The sequence below is a fragment of the Engraulis encrasicolus genome, chromosome 22 (genome assembly GCF_034702125.1).
Source record: "Engraulis encrasicolus isolate BLACKSEA-1 chromosome 22, IST_EnEncr_1.0, whole genome shotgun sequence".
NCBI classification, from domain to species: Eukaryota; Metazoa; Chordata; class Actinopteri; order Clupeiformes; family Engraulidae; genus Engraulis; species Engraulis encrasicolus.
Window position 1 is genome coordinate 51,796,857 of NC_085878.1, and position 9,219 is coordinate 51,806,075.

At 42.5% G+C, this 9,219-nt stretch overlaps 1 long non-coding RNA gene across 1 annotated transcript; it reads left to right on the plus strand.

Moving 5' to 3' along the window:
- The first annotated feature begins 7,347 nt into the window (after nucleotides 1-7,347).
- LOC134438942 (uncharacterized) lies at nucleotides 7,348-8,361 on the plus strand. The gene is made up of 3 exons (XR_010032689.1): nucleotides 7,348-7,437; nucleotides 7,534-7,606; nucleotides 7,694-8,361. It is a non-coding gene; the product is annotated as an uncharacterized LOC134438942 (long non-coding RNA).
- The last annotated feature ends 858 nt before the right edge of the window (nucleotides 8,362-9,219 follow it).

Below are 9,219 nucleotides of genomic sequence, written 5' to 3' on the forward strand. Positions count from 1 at the left end.
TACATTTTTGACTCCAGTGTGTGATCCTGATTAGTTTGATCAGGAGTCTTGGGGTCAGCAGGTTTGGATCTCAGTATCTCAGCACCTTACCCAGGTGGGTATTCTCCCCATTATGGATGGGCTATGGAGGAGCCTTAACCAATTAAGACACGGCGTTACAAATTTGCTGTTACCAGAATGGTAATGACCAAGTCGTAGTGCATTACTTAAGGCCCTGTGTTATGTCATAGTATTGTAATACTGTGGTAGTTAACTTTTCAGTGGCTATTACAGAGTGCTACTGGAGGTACGGCGTGCATTAAGGGGCTACGACTGGGGGAAAGGGAGAGCTGTGTCTACTACAGTGTGTCAGAGTGTGCCCTCTTCCCAAATTATTACCCCTGTGCTGTCATGACAGACCTTTTTGTTAGTGTGTCATAAGAATGGCACAACCTGTTTGTAAAGTCTTCCAGAATGTCTATGATGTTATGATAATGTTATAGTGAAGGTCTGTTTTTTTTTTACTTTTTCAGCAAACATTGCGAACGATGAAGCTGCTGACAGGCATGCAGATATCTTTAAACATGGTCATTTTTCATCCGTTTACATAAACATGACATGTGGATACACCATTATGACAGGTGCGTTTTAACCCCCTACAAGGGTTTTTTTTTTTTTCTAAGGGAACAGTCCACCCTTTTTTGATTTTCACATATTTGCAGGATTTCCAAGCATTATTCATGAATGTGCATATCATTTTCTTCTCAGTTTTTTCAGTACTTAGATTTATTGGATCAGAATTATTAGCGTAGCTTAGCATAATCACTAGAAGTGAATGGAGGCATTAGCATCAAGCCACAAATGACCACAGGACAGGATTAAATAGCTGTTTTGCACTCTGGTGAATTTTACATCAATTTTAAAGTACGTTATAAGTACATTTGATGTTATGTTTGCCCCCATAGACTTGCATTGCTATGCTTAATTTGGCTATAGCCTACTGTTAAAATAGGCAATGGAAATGCATAAAAGAAAATTATATGCACATTCATGAATAATGCTGGGAAATACTGCAAATATGTAAAAATCAAAAAAGGGTGGACTGTTCCTTTGAACTGGAGATTTTGTTTATGTGTAAAAGAGAGGATGACAACGATGTATTCTCAAAAATATCCATGTAGCCTATACATAAACAGTAGCATATGTGAGGCAGTCTACACTACACACCTGTTACCCATGATGGTTGGAATCAGGGCCGGTTCTGGCTTATTTGGTGCCCTAGGCGAGTTTGATTTCTCCCCCCCCCCCCCCCCCTCTTACCTTTGAAAGAAAAAAAAATCTTTCTTATACCTCACAGAACACAAGCATCAAGAACAATAACCGTTTTTCATCAAATGGATTTGTGGTTCTTTTTGACAGGCGACCAACACATCAGATTGAGTCGCATGAAAGTAGCTTCACTGTGTGGTGTGTTGGATGTGATGGTGGGGCCCCCAACCCCAGATGAGAGGGAGGTTATCAATGTGTTTGAATTGTAACGTGAAATTGAAATGCCAGGAGAGTGATACAGTACATTTGCATGTAAAATAGGGGTGGGACGGTACACAGAATTCACGGTTCGGTTCATATCACGGTATCAAGGTCACGGTTTTCGGTTCTCTGCGGTTCCTTTTTTTTACTTCATGATAAATGGTGCACTGGGAATATTAAACCATATTTATATAACTGCAATTATAAAGTGATGATGCGCAAGTTGAATCAGCTGTTGTCAGCTGATGTGCGCTGTCTGAGCGTTTCAAATGCCCTCTTTCCTACATCCTACATATGGTTTGTATAGGCTAATAAGGTGAAAATGGTGTGATTTTAATTGTGTATATGCCATATGCTAATGTGTTAATCAGAGAGACTGGATAAGATAGTCCAAGAATCTCTGTTTCACATATTTTTCTGGGCAGTACATGAATTGCGGTTTGCCACGGACTGCATTTCACGGTTCGGTATGGTGTGTGAATTGTACGGTTTCGGTTTTCGGTGCGGTTTGTACCATCCCTAATGTTAAATGCATGTGTAGACAATAAGCCTACCAAGGAGGTCTGCATTGATCTACACTATCTACAGCATCACAAAGCATGGCAGCATAACAATTTTAATAAGCTACACATTTGTGCTGTCTTCCAAACCAATTTCATTTCTGGACTGGAAATAGTGGTGCATTTGTGAGTAGGAGAATGAGAAGGGGGCTATCTATGTGTTTGGAGGGACAGGGTGAGAGAAAGGGAGAAGAGCTGTCACGCTATTGAATTTCATAATATACAAAATATAGTAAATAGCCTCACTTGTCTGCTGTGCATGGTTCTGTTACATGATTAATGTAGGCTATGTCATTCTGGTCTGGAAATTAATGTTTTTTAAGCTTACAACAAGCAGGTAATTCATGTGGATGGAAGGAGATATGGCAGCTAAAATTGTTTTAAACATTGCACCAGTCTTACTTTACATTGCTTGTCAACCTATTATGATATCAGGTGGGTGTTAGTGAGTAGTGAGTAGGCTACTAACAGCTACTTTACTGGATTCCATTGCTTGGCATACTTGGCTAATGTTAGCATGCTAACTAGCGATTTCTCTGATCAAAAACAAAGCTCTTTTTCTCTCTAATTCCAAATAACTATTAGGCTTTCCATAATCACAAACGGTTGCTGATTAAATCACATAGTTCCAAAACACCCTCTGAAACTCCTGCATCATGCAATGAGTGGTTTAATGAGAACATAATAATCTCCATCCAGCAGAGCAGCACTACTGTTTGCGCTTGCCCCCTCTGTCTCTCGAGTGAGACAAATTCAAAATAGACCGCACGCTGTCACTCGTCCCGCCCCCTTTCTCAGAACTGTCTGTTTATTGGTTCACAGACTTCCCAGAGACAGTTGGAAGAGATATTACTATTGGCTGAGGGGCGCTTTGCCGTGAGGAGCGCTTTCGCCACTCTTTGTTGATTGCGACTTCATAAAAAAAACTTCATATCGCAAAATTACGCATAGGAGAGCGCCATTTCGGCGCCCCTTCTTCACATGGCGCTCTAGGCGACCGCCTAGCCGGCCTATGCTAAAAACCGGCCCTGGTTTGTGTGTGTGTGTGTGTGTGTGTGTGTGTGTGTGTGTGTGTGTGTGTGTGTGTGTGTGAGTGAGAGAGAGAGAGAGAGAGAGAGAGAGAGAGAGAGAGAGAGAGAGAGAGAGAGAGAGAGAGAGAGAGAGAGAGAGAGAGAGAGAGAGAGAGAGAGAGAGAGAGAGAGAATGTGTGTATGTTATTTTCGGTAAGTTCAGGAGAGGCCTTGCCTCAAGCTGGATGGTATCCCAGATGTTTGCCATTTATATGAGCGAGTGTACGGGAATACCCAGTGGCTCTCCAAGGCTTCAAGGCTTGCACCCAACACGTCATATGATCTGCTCCCAAAGGACTGGGTCGGGAGGTCAAGAGGGGAGAGGGAAGGAGCTGGATGGATGGATGGATGGAGAGAGAGAGAGAGAGAGAGAGAGAGAGAGAGAGAGAGAGAGAGAGAGAGAGAGAGAGAGAGAGAGAGAGAGAGAGAGAGAGAGAGAGAGAGATGTATGCCATTGTCTTGAACATGCCTCTACTGAAACAACTGAAATGCCAGATTTTCATTGGCCCCTATTCCTTGGGTTAGCAGGAGCATTTTAGATAGCTCAGCTTGCAAGACTACCATAAGAAGATTTCTTTGAATAGTATCAAAGGCTCAAAGAATCAAATACTATTAATTATTAGGCAATGAGGCAAGTTCATCTTCATGCTTAGTTTGGTTATTCACAGTTGCTTGGCTAAGCCAGAAGTTCCTATACTTTACCATGACATGAACCTACAAGACATCCACCGCTCCGCCCTCTCCAATGCCGGGGATTCCACTCAGCCCATTCATCAAGGTCTTCAGTCTACTGCCATCGGTAAGGGGATGAAGATTCTTTGTGTCAGAACTATAGACTGAAAGACAGCTTTAGCCATTAAGCTATCAGGATGTCGAACTCTCTCCCTCTCCCATTTCATAAAAGTGTGTGCTTCACGCTATTGAGCTGACTGTGGGATAATCTTCTGACCCTTCCTTGACTGTAACACACATACACTCACACACACGCAGCTTCCACGAACACTGCCTGCCTTCAGCACTGCCGGTGATTGACATATCACAGACTGACAGATATCACACACACACACACACACACACACACACACACACACACACACACACACACACACACACACACACACACACACACACACACACACACACACACACACACACACGTATGCATATACACAAACACACACATACACGCACCTGTGGGCTGAGTGTGTGCACTGTATGTGAGAACATTTTCTCTGACTTTTTTTGAGGATAATATTATATTGTGTTATTATATTATATTATATTATATTATATTATATTATATTATATTATATCTTCCAGGCTGTCTCTGTTCTTTTGTCTGCTATCTCCCTCTCTATCCTCTCCCCCCACCCCCTCTCTCTGCTGGTGTCCTCTTCGTCCTCCCTGTCCTTTCTATCCCTCCATCTCGTTGCCTCTCTCCGCTGGTGTCCTAGCCAGTGAACAGATGTTGCTGGAGCCCTCCCAGCTCACCAGCTTATACGCCGCTCTGCCTCCAGTGAGCTGCAGTCACGCAGTGTGTGTGTGTGTGTGTGTGTGTGTGTGTGTGTGTGTGTGTGTGTGTGTGTGTGTGTGTGTGTGTGTGTGTGTGTGTGTGTGCGTGTGTGTGCGTGTGTGTGTGTGTGTGCATGTGCATGTAAGTGTGTGTGAGACTGTCAGATTACTCTGCACTGAGGAAGATGATGGCAGCCTTCATCGTGATATAAATAATTTGTCCAGTGCCATCTCATAGCATCAGTGTTTCCCCCTGAAATGCCCAGTTGCTGTAGCAACAGGCCAACGATCATGTTAGCCCTCTTGACAGCCTTGATAGGTTCTAGCCTCGTCTTACAATGCCACTGTACAATTTCACTCCTACCGTACCAACAATCTAGAATGGCCAAATTGACAAATTATATTGGTGGGAGGGGAGAATTCTGTTGCAGCTTGAAATATGCGTCTGATTCTAACCCAATGGTCATGACATCTGATCTCCTAAGACAGGGATGTGTGTGTGTGTGTGTGTGTGTGTGTGTGTGTGTGTGTGTGTGTGTGTGTGTGTGTGTGTGTGTGTGTGTGTGTGTGTGTGTGTGTGTGTGTGTGAATGCGCGCGCACAACAAATGTAGACCTACATGTGGCCAGGTCCATTTAAAGGGAGCAATAACAATTTCACAGAAACAGATTATCTGATTACTAAACACACATCATTCACACACTCATGATGAAATTCACTGTCTTACAGAACACACAGTCATGGCATTACAGACACACCCATATATACACACACCAACACACACACACACACACACACACACACACACACACACACACACACACACACACACACACACACACACACACACACACACACACACACACACAGAGAGACACTGTGGACCTTGGAGAGTATCTAAGTGCAGACAGAAAAGGAATATTATTTGTCAGAAGGACAGGAAGAGGTAGGACAGTGACAAATTGTTCGGCAAAGAAAGACAATATTGATCAGAAGGAAACAAAATCCAAGCAGTCATTAGAGTCTCTCTCTCTCTCTCTCTCTCTCTCTCTCTCTCTCTCTCTCTCTCTCTCTCTCTCTCTCTCTCTCTCTCTCTCTCTCTCTGTGTGTGTGTGTGTTTGTGTGCGTGCGTGCGTGCGTGCGTGTGTTTAATGTCATATTGACAGTAGGCCTATCTTCTAGGACTGCATGTCATCATGAGTATGTGATTTACTGGCATGATACACCCTTTTCCTCTGAGGAGAACCTCACCTCTGTGAACCCAAAACACACACACACACACACACACACACACACACACACACACACACACACACACACACACACACACACACACACACACACACACACACACACACAGAGAGACACACACATCATGAAAGCCACAAAGAACGCAACATCCCACTCCTTTTCCCACAAGTCGTTTAAAAAAAAATCCCTTTTGATTCTAGAGAAAATCAATTTAGTTCTGAATATAAATTAATTCCACAATATCCATCGATCACATTTTTCCTGCGTAGAAACAAATTCGTCATTCATTGCATGCTCCCAACGATGTAGATGCAAGAGGTAACAACACAGTCGTAGCACTACAGACACGTGCCCCCTGTCCAATCAGAACCCATGGTCCCCATGGAGAGCATTTTGATTAAAAACTATTTAGTTCCTAAAGGTTTATTTAGAATTAAAAAAACATAATGCAAACATGATATATCAGTCAATGATTTGCATTTTCAAGTTTTTTTCAGATGACATTTTTTGGATCAGTACTCCTGTGCATTGCGAAAAAGAGAAGTACCTCCCTAACCCACATTAACCAATGAGTGATTCACACACTGTACCCCCCCCCCCCTTTCTCTTTCACACACTCACATGCACACGCACACACACACACAAGGAAGTTCCCTCTTTGTGCAGGAGGGATTTTGATGGAATCTGTTACCCAAGGCTGCCTCCCTCATAAGACAACAGCACCCCCCCCCCCCCCCCCACACACACACACACACCCCTCATGAGAGAGCGACCACAGTCTCGAAGTCAGCTGATTGTGAAAGGGACAAAGGGTCAACCACTTGCATGTCAGTAAATCCACATACGTTCATTCACACTTAATCCTAAATGTTAACTCACTGACTCCTTGACTACCCTGTTTAGTTTGTTTGGAAAATTCTTACCAAACTACCAGATTATAGGTATTGTAATGTACAGCATGTGGGTAGATGACGTGACGTGTAAATTTTGCTGTCACGGGCTCTTAAAATTAAGTAAATTCATGCTTTCAAAATTGTCAATGTTTTCAATGATTTAACTAGTGTCATTGTTGTGAAAAAGTAATGTGTAAGAAATCCAGACCTTTCTGTTGTGTTTGGGTCATTTTTGACCCGTTTTCAAGTTTTTTTTTTCAAGTGTTAAAAAAATACACTTTCCTTTTTTGTCCTGAAATGAGGCTTCATCTATTCCTCAGTCACAATCATTTAAACACACCCAAACATATTTTTTACCATATGTAGCCAGTGGGACCTGTAGTAGGCCTACATAATGGTATGAGACATGTGCCCATCCTATGTTTTGCATGAGTTTGCCGTGGGTTGGCAGGATGGGGCATTAGGACCCAGAGGGGGCATTAGGACCCAGAGGTGACATAGCCCGTGCAAGCAGCATAAATTCACTTCCTGTTTGGTTCACCTGGGCTTGTGGGGCTACCTGGCCGTTGTTTGCTCTTCATCATTGCAGCAGTGGTGGAGAGATAATTTGGTTGTTGCTGGTGGCCAAAAGCTATTGTGGAAGGTAGGCTTTCCTCTGTAGATGGTTTGCGTTGAACACTTTGTGCCTTGCTATTCTGGCCTCTTGTAAAATTACTAATTGAATGTTGCTTTGTCTTAGCCTGTTGATTGGGCCCAGTGGAGACATGAGGAGCATTCTCAATCGTCCAGCCCGTCCTGTTGTACCCACGGAGGTGAGATGAAGTGAGATGTGATGGTTTTATGTGTGTGATAATTGTGTGATATGTTCTTGGTACTAAAACTGTCTTTATGACTTTTAGGGTCAAAGACTCAGTGTGTCTTAAGTGGAACATACCACTGTCAGCGGCGGGGGGACACCGTCGTCTTTCCCATACGTTGTTTTTGTTTTGTTTTGTTTTATTTGATGTGTGCATGTCGAGCTCTCAGAGACAGGCTGTAGGCTAGTTGATGTGGTCTTGAACACACTGTTTGCCCCAGCCATTTACTCCTTGGGGGAGCAAGGAGTGGGTGACTGCAGCGTTAACCCAGTGAGGATAGCAGAGTGGTGTGGGCCCATTGGGCTGTGGTGTATCTACCTGGTTTGGTGAACATATCATGAACGCTTTTAGCCTGCTTGGCTAGGATACACCTACTGTGCATTGTGAACGTCTTCATTTACCATTGCATGCTGTCTTTGTTTCTTTGATTGAAGTGTTTTAGATTTATTCCTTCTGTTTGTTTTATTTTTACTTAGATGTGTTCATCTTGGTTTGCTGTGTACTGGGGTTCACCGTGTAGTGTGTGTGTGTATCCTCCCAAAATTACTGATAACCACCAGTATTGGTTAAGCCTACGCCTACTACTAGTTTACACCATTCGGCTACTCAGCCGGTGAAATTGGTTCTGTCTGTATCATTTCTGTGAAACTGTGATGACCCTTGACCTGCCTGTCTCTGTTAGATTTCCACATTTTAAGTCAGTGTGACAAAGAGAGAAAATAAAGAGAATTATTTATTTTGAAGCAGCTGTGTCCTCAAGTTCATCCAGAACCTGTCGGGGAAATTGTTGATAAAATACCAAAGGGGTTGTCTCACCCTTAAAGAGACTGGCGTAGTCACTTTTTGATGGATCTAGTCAAATTATTTGGTCAGTGTACCTCCACTCGGTTACACCATTTTGGTAAATTTTAAAGGTCTAAAAAAAAAAAAAAGTTACATCTGTGGTGTTCGGGTCAAAATTGACCCGGCAGAGATTTTTGGCTGTTGTATGCATTTCTGAAAAGCTGTTGGATGTCCTTTGTCCTCAGTTTGGTAATGTATAGTGAGAAAATATATTTCTTGCCTTACAATTTATTACTCAGCTTTTTCATCATGCAAATCCAAGATGGCCTCCGGGCAGTCCCATACGCTACAATGTGTCATATCTCCTGTTGTGAAAGGAGTACAGCTGTATTTTTGGTGTCTACCTATATGTTTTCATGGTCAGAGAATCTATTTCAGCTATATATCATCAGAAATTTTGCCTATTTTCTGTGCAAAATACATTTTTGTACATTATTTTCCAAAAACCGTATCAAAAATCCATAATGGTCCTGAAACATGTAAAACTGGTCTTGCACTTTCCATAGAGTTGATGTTGAAATCAGATAATGGTCCAGGTTCATAGCATAGTGGATTCAATTGAATAGTATGATTTTTTCATGTTATTTGAGGTGCTCGTTTCCCATTTCTTTGCATTAGATTGCCGTAATATCTGTGACTCGTACAGAATTGACACTTCCTATATTTATCACTCTAAAATCATAGAAATCTTAACAAACACCAAGTCAACATATGTAAACATTAAT